The sequence below is a fragment of the Xiphophorus couchianus genome, chromosome 5, assembly GCF_001444195.1.
Source record: "Xiphophorus couchianus chromosome 5, X_couchianus-1.0, whole genome shotgun sequence".
NCBI lineage: Eukaryota > Metazoa > Chordata > Actinopteri > Cyprinodontiformes > Poeciliidae > Xiphophorus > Xiphophorus couchianus.
This window is the reverse complement of record NC_040232.1, coordinates 1,919,232-1,930,439: the sequence shown is the minus strand read 5'-3', so window position 1 is coordinate 1,930,439 and position 11,208 is coordinate 1,919,232. Positions and strand designations below refer to the sequence as shown.

Genomic DNA, 11,208 nt, shown 5'->3' with positions numbered 1-11,208 from the left:
GGGCAAAACAATATGTAGCCTGAAGCTAATCAACAGGAAGTGATGTAACTTTTGCTGAATATTCTCAAATACTCAGAATTATCAGCTCTGAAGGTTCGACTCCAATTCATCTTGATGAAAGTTTGCTGAGCCAGAGCGGAGGAACAGGTTTACGTTTCTACCTGAGGGAAGATTCAGCTCAAACCTGAACACGTCACTAAGGAGCTTTAGTTCTAATGGTAAAGTTAGAACTTTACTTATTGTTTGTCAAAAGTCCAGATTTTGTTTCCTTGGTGCTGCTCGGCTGGAGTCCAGAGCAGAAAGTGATGTGAATGTTGCTTCTGTGTGGCGCTAAGACGGTTTCCTGTGTGTTACAGCCTATCAGGAGATATTTGTTGTTTGAGCCATAAAAATAGGCCTTTAAAAGTGTTTTCAGACAAATTCTCACCTACTTGTGTATTTTGTAGGTGACTGTGACCCCTGACCTCCTCACTGCCCTCCCACAGTGTGAGGCTGAGGTCTGACGTTACCCAGGAAGGAAAAGCTTTTTAATCCACGAACCCCTGGATCAGAACTGCAGATTCATGTTAGCATTAGCAATTCCCTGAAATTGACATCATCGGCCAAAATTATAACTTTGAATATTTCAGAAACCAAAGCTGCACAAACGACCGTTTTAACGGCACAAACCTGCACAAACGGAGCGCTAACCACTCAGACTATTTGCTGAATCTTTTGACGTGGGTGGGGTGTCAGCTTCACTCAGCCAGAAAATCTCAGGTTTACTGACAGACTGACCTGCTGACAGGGTGGCTCAGAGCAAACCATTCTGTAATGTGTGGAGGAGGGTAGAGCCACAACATTTTACTAACAGCAGCACTGCTTTAATATATTCAGATTAGACAGTTATCACATAAAGCTTTCCTATTTTCAGGCATTTGGCTAAAATTCTTTCTCAGAAGCACGTTGAGACTGTAATTCATGTTTTGGTTTATTTCTGCACTTTATTAGATAAACCGTCTGGAGCGATTGAACCTGCTCCAGAGGGTTAAATACAGAAAACTCACACAGTAAATATGAGCTTGTTAGCTTGTCTCCACTGGCCTAATGCTAATAATAAAACTAATTTCTTTGCTCTGACCTTTGACATCACTTGAATGGTAATTTTAGTCTATTAGAGTTTTATCTGTTGTCAGATAGTCTGTAAGTTTGGATTCTGCTGTGATTAAGTGAATCTGAACTTGTTCAGATCATATTATACATGACTTTATACTGAACAATTGTTTGGTTTGATTGATCATGTTTTATTTTTTGGAAAATCATATTTACAGTATATGCTGTGTCTAATTTTACATGGTTCTTTTAATTCATTCAGTGTCATTTCAGTATAGTTTGGTTGTTTCCTCTCATAAATGCTTTATAAATTAAGCTAAATTGACAGAGCAAATCTAGAAATGATTTCATATTTATGTCTGGGAGCAGACCTACTGACACGAAATAAAAGAAATGATCAAAATGTATTGATCATAAAAGCTGAATGAGTTCTAGTCTAGTGTGGGAAATACTTCCTCTCCTCTGGCCTAAAGTTTTTATTTTAGCTCCATGTGAGGTCAAGAAGAAGGAAAAGTGGATGACAGATTTGGCAACAATAGTATTGAGTTTCTTAATCAGTTTGAAATCCAGAGAAAAATCTGAGTTTAAAAACTCTGAACATCTAATTTATTTACTCTGACTTTAACATCCCTTACAGTCTCTCCTTGTTAACATTCAGCCTCAGTTCCAATTATCCTGAAGGATTAATAAACAGGAAGCAGAAAATGGAAACTCAGACTGAACCTGCAGTCCAGTGATGATTCATTAAACTCCTTCCTGTTTTCTCTGAACTGCTAACTTGTACATATTTATACATATTTAAAAAAGGCCAGCCTGAATTCATGAAGATAAACTTGAGCACTGAAAGTGTTTCTGTTGTTTAGGAAAGTCCTGCTGCATGTGGCAGCAGCTCAGAGGATCACATGCTTCACCCCTCAGCCCAGGTGTGGCGCCTGTCCTTATATGGATGTAGCAGGATGCAGGGGCCCCAGGGGCCCCAGGGGCCAGCGGACCTTCAGCGTCAACAATGACTCTCCTGATCATTTGATAACTAACTTGTAAATAAACTTCTGTTGCTAAAAACCAGGTACATTAAGATAAAACACATCACAACAGATTTAGACTAAACCAGTGAAATAAAGTAAAAACTGTGTTAAGAGTTGGCAGCAGAAAATGAAAATGTTTTGAATCTCATTTAAAAAAAAACTCAAGATGGGAGCACAGCAGTCCTGCAGAGAACAGGAAACTTATTACGAATGTTTGATGCCCCGTAAACCACAAGAAGCACATTTTCCATTAAAGGAGGCTGCAGCTCTGCAGCTGCTTCAGAAACCACAGACTCAACCGGAGCCACAGCCAGAACACACATCTACTTATCACTCAAATAAAATGTCCATAACTACAGCGTAAAAACCAGTTGTGAAGCTAATGAAGATGTTTTAACCGAGGAGAAACAAACGTTACCTGTTGTCCTCGGTTAGATGTTCCCCCTTAAAGCACCTTTTGAAAGATGGTTGAAAAAGAAATAAATATGTTTTCACTTCATTTCATAAAAATAGGAACTCTCAGCTTGTACCTGCTGCTAGCTGCTTAATGACCAACAGGGTGGAGGCAGCTTTTAGCTTTCAGTTAAGAAACATTTCTAAGATTAGACAAATGGTCTCCAGAGTTGACTGAGAGAAAATCATTTATGCGTTTGTGTCATCTGGTCTGGACGACTGTAACAGCCTTTTTAACTGCCTTCACGGTTCCAGTCAACACAGCAGCCAGACTTCTCTCCAGATCCAGTAAACCCAGTTCATATCCCTGCTGTTCAACGTTCATCCAGCCTACAGAGCGTCACATGATCAGGCTCCTGATTATCTTTCTCAGCTCTTAACTAAATGTTCTGCTGCTCATGGTCTTCGTTCTCAAACTCTTAACCTCCTGGTTGTTCCAGAAACATGATGAAGAACTGAACTGGACCGGGCCGTTCAGGCCATGGAACCGTTTGTCCTTGCAGCTCCGTTTTCTGACTCTGGAGGTTTTTAAAAAGCAACTAAAAACATTTTATTTTCCCAGGATTTTATCTCTTTATTTCACTGTTTCTTATGTTGGTTTTATGTTTTGTAAGGTTTTAAGGCTGATTTCTATTGTACATCACTTTGTGATTTTATGTCTGTGAAAAGCGTTTATAAATAAATTTTACTTACTAGCTGAATATTCTCAAATTCTCAGAAAAGCAACTATTTCCTGTTTGTTTCCAAACTTTTGGGTTTCATAGGAATCAGCTCTGAATTCATCCTGATGAAAGTTCATCCAGAAAAACCTTCGCAGCAATTATAAATATCATGGATGGGATTTAATATCCCCATAAACAGTTTCTCCTGAGAGATTTCATGAAGTCCACATGATGACATCATTCTGGTGATGAATGATGTCATCACCAGAACGATCTCCAAATGGTTACGTTTGGCAGGACTCCCAGCGTTCGGGCGGCGAGGTACGGATTCCTCAGCCTGTGTTGAGGGAACCTGAGGGACCGGTTCCCTCAACCGGGAAGGTCCGGCTCCAACCTGAGCACGTCGCTCCAGAACCAGAACCAGGTTCCAGCACAAAAGACCACAAATATTTAAAAGAATAAAAATTGCTCATTAAAATATTTGTACAATTCAATCAAAATGCAGAAACATCCATCACATATATTTATCTGGTTAGATTTACAAAACATATTTAAACCATTTTATTAATAAATATTTCATTATTTTTGCATTTCATGTTCTTTTCATTAATTTATTTGATTTCTCAAACTGAAATCATTCAGCAGTGATGAAAGGTGATTGGTCTGCAGGTTAACCAATCAGATTTGAGGATTTAATGAACAATAGAAACAGTTAAAATGTTTTCAGGATTTTCTGCAGCAGAGGATCAGTTTATGATAAAACTGAAATATTTATGAACTGATTCCAGTTTAAATTCCACTTCCTGTAATTAATAACTTAGTTGAGTCATGAATTCAGATATTTGCTGTATAAATGTTGCTTCAATATTTCTATTTTCATGTTGGATATGTGTAATTATTTGCCTTTTTCAGTAGGAATTCACAGTTCAGGATTCATACATTTTCTGTTTTTGCATCGGGCCTCTGGGTCCAGTTCTGTCTGTGACTCAGCTAAACATTCAGTCACTTCCTCAGTTAAATATCTGAACATGAACTGGTTCTGAGCCTTTATCACACTGGGATTTCTGTCTTTCAGGGTTTCAGCCTGAACTGCAGCAGAACCAGCAGCCAGTTTCTAGTTTCTTATCCCAGGAATTATTTATCCTCTTCTCATCAGTAAGAACATGACTTCACTGTTTCTATGAAAACGTTTTCTGCGTTCAGCCGTGTTAATTAAATGATTAAAGGCAGATTAGGAAGCACCAGTCTGCAGTGGGTAAAACTCCACAGCAGACTGGGAACGGCCCAGACTCCAGTCGATCCCAGTCTCCAAATCAGACTGGAGCTGCATTAGATATGAAATATCTGAATCCAGTTATTAACATATTTGTGCAGCCTGTGTTTTTGTTCTTTGCTATAATTAATAAGACGGCATCATCTGCCTACATCTAACTGATCCAAAACAAACAGACAGAACCTCATCAGGTCCTGGATCAGGAATTCAGGTTTCTGATGAAACTGTTTACTTTTAGGAAGCAGCGACAAACTGAACCAAAATGGTTTAGAGCTGCAGCTCCGGAGCCTCATTTAAACATTTAAACTTTACATTTTAGTGGATTGATCCTTTTAAACAACACATGCTTCAAGTTTCAGAAAAAAAACTAAAACTTCATGTTTTAGTTTTGAGTCATGAGTTCAGGATTTAGGACTTTCCTCACACAGAAGGCAGTGTGTATTTATGGCATTGTTTCCATGGCAACCAGCCATACTCCTCTCAAAGCTGCTGCGCCAGAACCTGAAGATTTGTGAACATTTTGTCTTTCTGTTCATTCATAAAAATAAATGTTGGCAGTTTTTCAGGGTTTTGCAGTGACCCATAAACAGCCTCTTTGAAGAAACAGATCCAGATTTTTATGGAGTCTTTAAAGATCCGATCATTTCTAAATGTAGCTAAAGGTAAAAGGTCACATGTTCTCCCCTCAGTGACTCTTTGGCCTTTTGGCTCCAGTTATTGTCCTGGAGGTTGAGGCATCGGGGCGGTGCTGAGACGCCGCAGGCGTCAGGAGACCATGATGATTACAGAGTTTGGATTCGACTGTTGGACCCACCAGCAGAACCGGTTTAAAGGACTCTCCAGAACAAAGAAGAGTTACGGCACTTTTCAGGACAAACCTTTAAACTTATAGAAAAAGTTCAAGAGGCCAAATGTCCACATCTATGAAGTGCATTAAAAATCCTGTGGTGTGAGGACAGTTTGTCAAATAGATTTTATTTGCAATTACCTCCATATAATCCATTATTAATAATAATAATAATACAAAAAAATCCACAGTCGTCTACTTTGTAACTATACTAGTGAAAATTGATCTAAAGTACAGAGGTATAAAACTAATAAGTAAAAAGCTGTGAAAAAGTATTTACACCCTTTTGTTTTTTCTCTAAATGTTTCAGATCATCAAATAAATATTAAAATCAAGTTCATATCAAATAAATATTAAAATCAAGTTCATATCAAATAAATATTAAACTGGTTTTAAAAAGAATATCAACGTTTTTAGCAAAAACTAAAAGCAGTTTTCAGATGATTGTCTTTATTAATGAAAGGATTCAAACCAGTTGGGTGAAAAAGTTTTTACCTCCTTAACTTAATGAGCCACATTTGGCTGCAGCTGATTAATGCTCCTGTGGATGAACTTTGACCTCTGCAGCTTACAGTCAGAGGCATTGTGGGTAATTTCCCCGGCTCCTGTGAGGTTACGTACTGCAGGGCGGTGAAAGTGTACAGAGTGTAAATAGTGTCATTGTGTTGATCTAACTAAACATGTGCAGATATGAAACATGTTTAAATGATCTCCACTCATCCGGAGAAAAGAACGTGAACAATCCAAACTCCTCCAGCAGATGTTATATTTCATTAATAAATCCATAGGACAGTAATATTTACTGCTTTATTCCTCTGAGAATTTTAATTACAACCAGAGGAATCTGAGAGTCGTCACATTCTTATAAAACATCCTAAATTAGAACAAAACTCTGAATCAGAGACTTTCTGGCCACAATTAGCAACATTTCAGACAAAACGATCTAAATGGGCCAAAATCAGGTCAGAATATTTCAAGATCAGTAACCAAGGATCAGCCAGAAAACTGCAATCGGTGCAGAACTTGTTTCCAGACTGAATGTCTGATAATCCACCAGATTAACAGGCTGCAGCTCTGCTGCTGAAACTGAACTAACTTCCTGAAGTTTGTTCAGGAAGTTGTTTTTTTTTTCAAAATTAATATTTTTAGAAAACAGTGACAAATGGATGTAATTTTCAAACTGATTCATTCCAACAGTTTCTGTTTTTCTTTTTTACAGTGTGAGCTTTGTTACATAAGTCTTTATTTATTGTGGAATAATAGAAAATAAATAAGTAATTTCTAACCCCATTCTAAAATGTACAGTGAGATTATTTATTGTCTTAAACATCCTCCGTTTGAAACAGAATCAGTTCTTATGAACAAACATGAAAATGTGTCATTATGTGAACAGAGGAGCAGAAAACTGAAGAGCTGCAGCATTCAGACCTTCAGTGAGTTTCTGCTAAACCACAGGAATGAAGCAGAGGCTCCAGCAGAGCAGCATCAACATGAATTCATTTACAACTGGACGGTTTCCAGTTAGTTCAGACCTGAACCAGTTAAAACCAGTCTGACCTGGACACATCTCAGATGAGCTGCAGACAGTTCTGGGTTTAAAGCGTCTGACTGAGAAACAATGAAAAGCAAACAAAATGGCTGCTGCTGCTGCTTCAGGAGACGCTGTTCGCCACAGGAAGCTGACCAAGCTGCTGACGTTTGTGACAGAATTTATTCACATGTAATGATGAAAAACAGAAAACTATTTAGTTTTGGTGAGAAAACTCTATATTCTTCCAACTTTCATGTTTTCATCTCCAGATCTTACAGACACAACAACACGTAAAAAGCCTCAGTCATATTTCTAGAAGGTTAAGAGGAGGAAACGCTGCAGCTGCAGAGGAAAAGGAAAACTTTCACATTTCAGCTGCTTCCTTCAGTCAGAGGATGGAAAATCTTTCCTCCAGTTATTCAGAGAAAGCAGAACAACCAGAACCGTAACGGATCAGACATGATTACAGTCAGATTATGTCCTGGATTATCTCCTTCATCTCCTCTGGTTCTGATGTGTTCTGGAGCCAAACGGACCGGGTCGAATCGACTCACCGTTTCAGTCTGAGCTCTAATGATCAGAAGTTTCCCTCCTCAATTTGTAGGAAGTTGGATTATATTTATGAATAAAAATATTCCATTAGAGTGTTAGCTCTGCTCATCAGACTGTTTAATTAACTCACTTTTCTAGTTTATAAATACGTTTCTGCAGATTAATTTAATTTATAGATGAAAACACTAACCTGATCATTCACATGTCGCAGCAGGATGATGGTTATTAAATCATTAAAAAATCATTTAGGTTTGGTTTTAATGTAAAATGTCTGAATTGTAACTAAAATATGCTGATATTAAACATTTAACAAACAAACATGAATCCCTTTTCCTGTATTTCACATGATTAGAACATGTTGCATCACTTCCTCTTCCTCAAGTTTAACTTCTCAGAAACATTTTTAACGTTTCAGTTCAGGAGTGTTTCTGTCTCCTCATGTCATCCGGGTCAAACCTGGAAACCAGAACAACGGCTGACAGCCAAAACCTTCGTTTCTTTATTTCTGACTGAACTCAGAGCCAAATCATCCCAACCTTTGAGTTGTTATGGTTTGTTGTTGCTAAGGAGACGGTTTAATCCCAGAGGAGCAGTGAGCGCTGTCACGTTCTCCTCAGATTATTTCACTATGAAACTATATTAATACTGAAACACAGAGATGTTTTAGATATGATTTTAAATTACCCTGCCTGGAATCATTCCACCTGACAGATTTTTAACTAAATAAAAAAATTATAGACTCTAATGCTGATATGTCTGAGATAAGACAACAGTTTACATTTATTTGGGCTTGAAATTATCTACTGCACAAATTAAGGAGCATGAAAACAAACCGAGGAACAGAAAAACCCATAATAGGATCAATTATGAACATGAGGAAGTGATGTGTCTCATTTAGGCTCTGATGCAACATCAGCTCATTTCTCACAGTTTAAATTTTCCATAGTTTTCTTTTACTCCCTGTAGCTCAGCTGAAAGTTAATAAAATGATAATAAAACATCCGAAACAACACTCCTAAATTTGCACATGAATTTTCTGCTTCTCTTAAAAAAGAAAAACTGAAATGAGTTTCAATGATTAAAACCAGAAACCTTAAATCAAACAGAGGGAAGTGATTTTAGTCAGAAGCAGATCTGATAAAGAGACGATCCGTTTCCACTGAAAAGCCTTTAAGCTGCAGCCTGTTAGCGTTAGCATGTGGCGGGGGGTGACAGTTTCCATGATTCCAGATTCCAACTTTCACATCATCCTATTAACTTTAAAAAAGCTGCAAACTTTAATTTAAAAACTGAAAACGGATTGACTAGCACAGCTTGTTTGGGGAATTTAGGTGAAAGTAAAAAGTGTGACTTTCTGCTCTGTTCATTTTTAAGAATCAAAATGGCCGCCTGGCCTTTGACCTGAATCATAACACTGTCTGCCCTAAATGTTCCTGCAGGCAATGCATTACTGAACAGTAGCAATAAAGAACCATTCATGTTTTTTCACTGGAACTGTCATGAACTGTTGTGGTGGAAGCGGTGAGGGAGACGCCAGGAGATCCAGGTAAGTGAAATAAAGAATATTTAATGACAGAAATGATCCAAAATTGTAGTCCAACAACCAAGGCAGCACTGCAGAGCGGAAACCAGAGCGCTGCGCAGGTAGCGACAAGGAGACATGAATGGACTGAGCACAACCTCAGACAAGACGCCAAACGAGACGAGGATCCGACAAAAACGCAGAAACACAGGTGACATTAAATACACAGGAGGTAATTACGGGACGAGAAACGCCTGGGAACAATCAAGGGGAGACAGGAAACATGGAAACTCAGAGACAGAAACTCCAAATAAATACACAGGAAAAACACGGAACATAAAGGAAGTTTTTCATTTTTATGTTCCTGTAAAGAGAGATGAGTTTATTAAAAAAAAACAATGTAACTTTTAAAGCTGGATAAAGCCCCTTTTCTTTAATTGGTCATTCAGCTCATTAACAAGTTTCAGTGCTCTGACCACTAAATGACCTTCATCTCCTGACCTCTTTATGTCATAAAGACACAGAGCAGCACAAAAACAAACCCACGAAACAAAACAGGAGTTTTATTGATAACATGAATCTTTTCAGAAAAACAGTAAATTATAAGATGCTCTTCTTTATACCTTTAAATTAATATTACGACCAAATAACGAAATAAATTGAAGATTATTTTTAGATTAAACAATGGCGCCATCTAGTGGCTAACTGACCAAACTGCTCTGAATGTCATTTAGTCATACTAATATAGACCTGAAAACTAATAATAATAATAATAATAATAATAATAATAATAATAATAATAATAATAATAATAATAATGAAACACTAGACTGCATGTGAATCCTGTCCTGATAGTAAAGTGAAATGTATTTTGCCACCTGTTCGTAGATCCAGACTCTGAACACGTCACAGGTTGGAATCACCTGAAGCAGCTTGTTGACTCCACCTCCCCTCATCCACCCAGGAATTAATCTGGGAGTTTATTAGATTAATATTCTAACAACAAATGAACAAAGCAGGTGGCTGCACAGATTGAAGAATATTCAGACAGGTGTTTTTTTTTCTTTCTATTTTTTCATTTATGAATCAAAGTTTTTGATAATGTGGTTATTATAAATAACTTCTAAACAAAACAAACACATTTTTTCCCCCCAAAGCAAATTATAATCGACATTAAATCTGCAGGTTCTGCAGGATGTTTTAGTTTCTCCATCCGTTTCTAGAAGTGGACCCAGAATCAGCAGACTGAGTTTATATCCCTGAGTTTCTGCATGAAGCTGTTAACAGCTTAACATGTGAAGCTTTAGTGAGTTTTCTTTGACGTTGTCAGCCAGCAGGTGTTTGAGAAAACAAATTAACCTTCAGGTAAAGCTTAACATCACTCAGAATATTTATTATATCTTTGTAAAAAGATGTTTTTATGGTGAGGATGGAAGAACAGCAGTGTTGGAGCTATTTATTCTTTATTTCTTTATGCATCTGAATTTTGTTAGTTTATTTTTTACATTTCTAGTTTTTTGTATTATTTGCAGGTTAATAATTGTCAATTCTATTTATCTTTTGTTTTTATTATTTGTTCTTATTTATTTGATTTCTGAAGACAGGAAGTGTGGTGGATCAATCCACTTTCTATAAGTGTAGGGGCCTGGTAAAGACAAGCAGGCATTTGGGTTTGGGGCCTATGGTTTTTACCAGAGCACCAGTGCAACAGGGCACCAGAGACAGAAGTAGATAGGAGCAACAAAGGAAAGTTTGAATGTTATAAGTGTTTTGCTGAAAAGGAAAATAAAAGCAACCAAGAAAATCAAGAAGTTTGGACATGAAACTTTTTGTGCCTGCGTGAAGAATCTGGACCCCAGTACCTCATAGTGGCGGATGGAACTTTTTATTGGATGTTTGGTTTGACAAACAATCGCCACTACAAGCAGGTTTTTCTGAGTCTGTTAGGAAACCTGAGTGTCGCTCTGTTAGGTTCCACATGAATCACCTTTAAAACCTATTAAAGCAGATTCTTCTCAACATGACTCACTTCACCCAGGATTTAATCTGATTTACTATTAATAAGTAGAAAAATGAAGAACAGTACTTGGTGGTAATTATGACTTCCTTTATGTTCCAGTGAAAAAACATGAATAAAAACATGAATGGTTCTTTTTCACTACTGTTCAGTAATGATTTGCCTGCAGGAACATTCAGTGACAATAGCGCCATCTAGTGGAAGGCATTTCCTTCTCTAATGCATAAACAAACT

General features: G+C 37.5%; 1 protein-coding gene across 2 annotated transcripts in view; it reads right to left on the bottom strand.

Annotated features, from left to right (window-relative positions):
* LOC114144742 (uncharacterized) overlaps positions 1–11,208 on the bottom strand; it is a 45,972-nt gene that overhangs the window by 33,521 nt on the left and 1,243 nt on the right. The gene's annotated exons all lie outside the window — the stretch shown is intronic.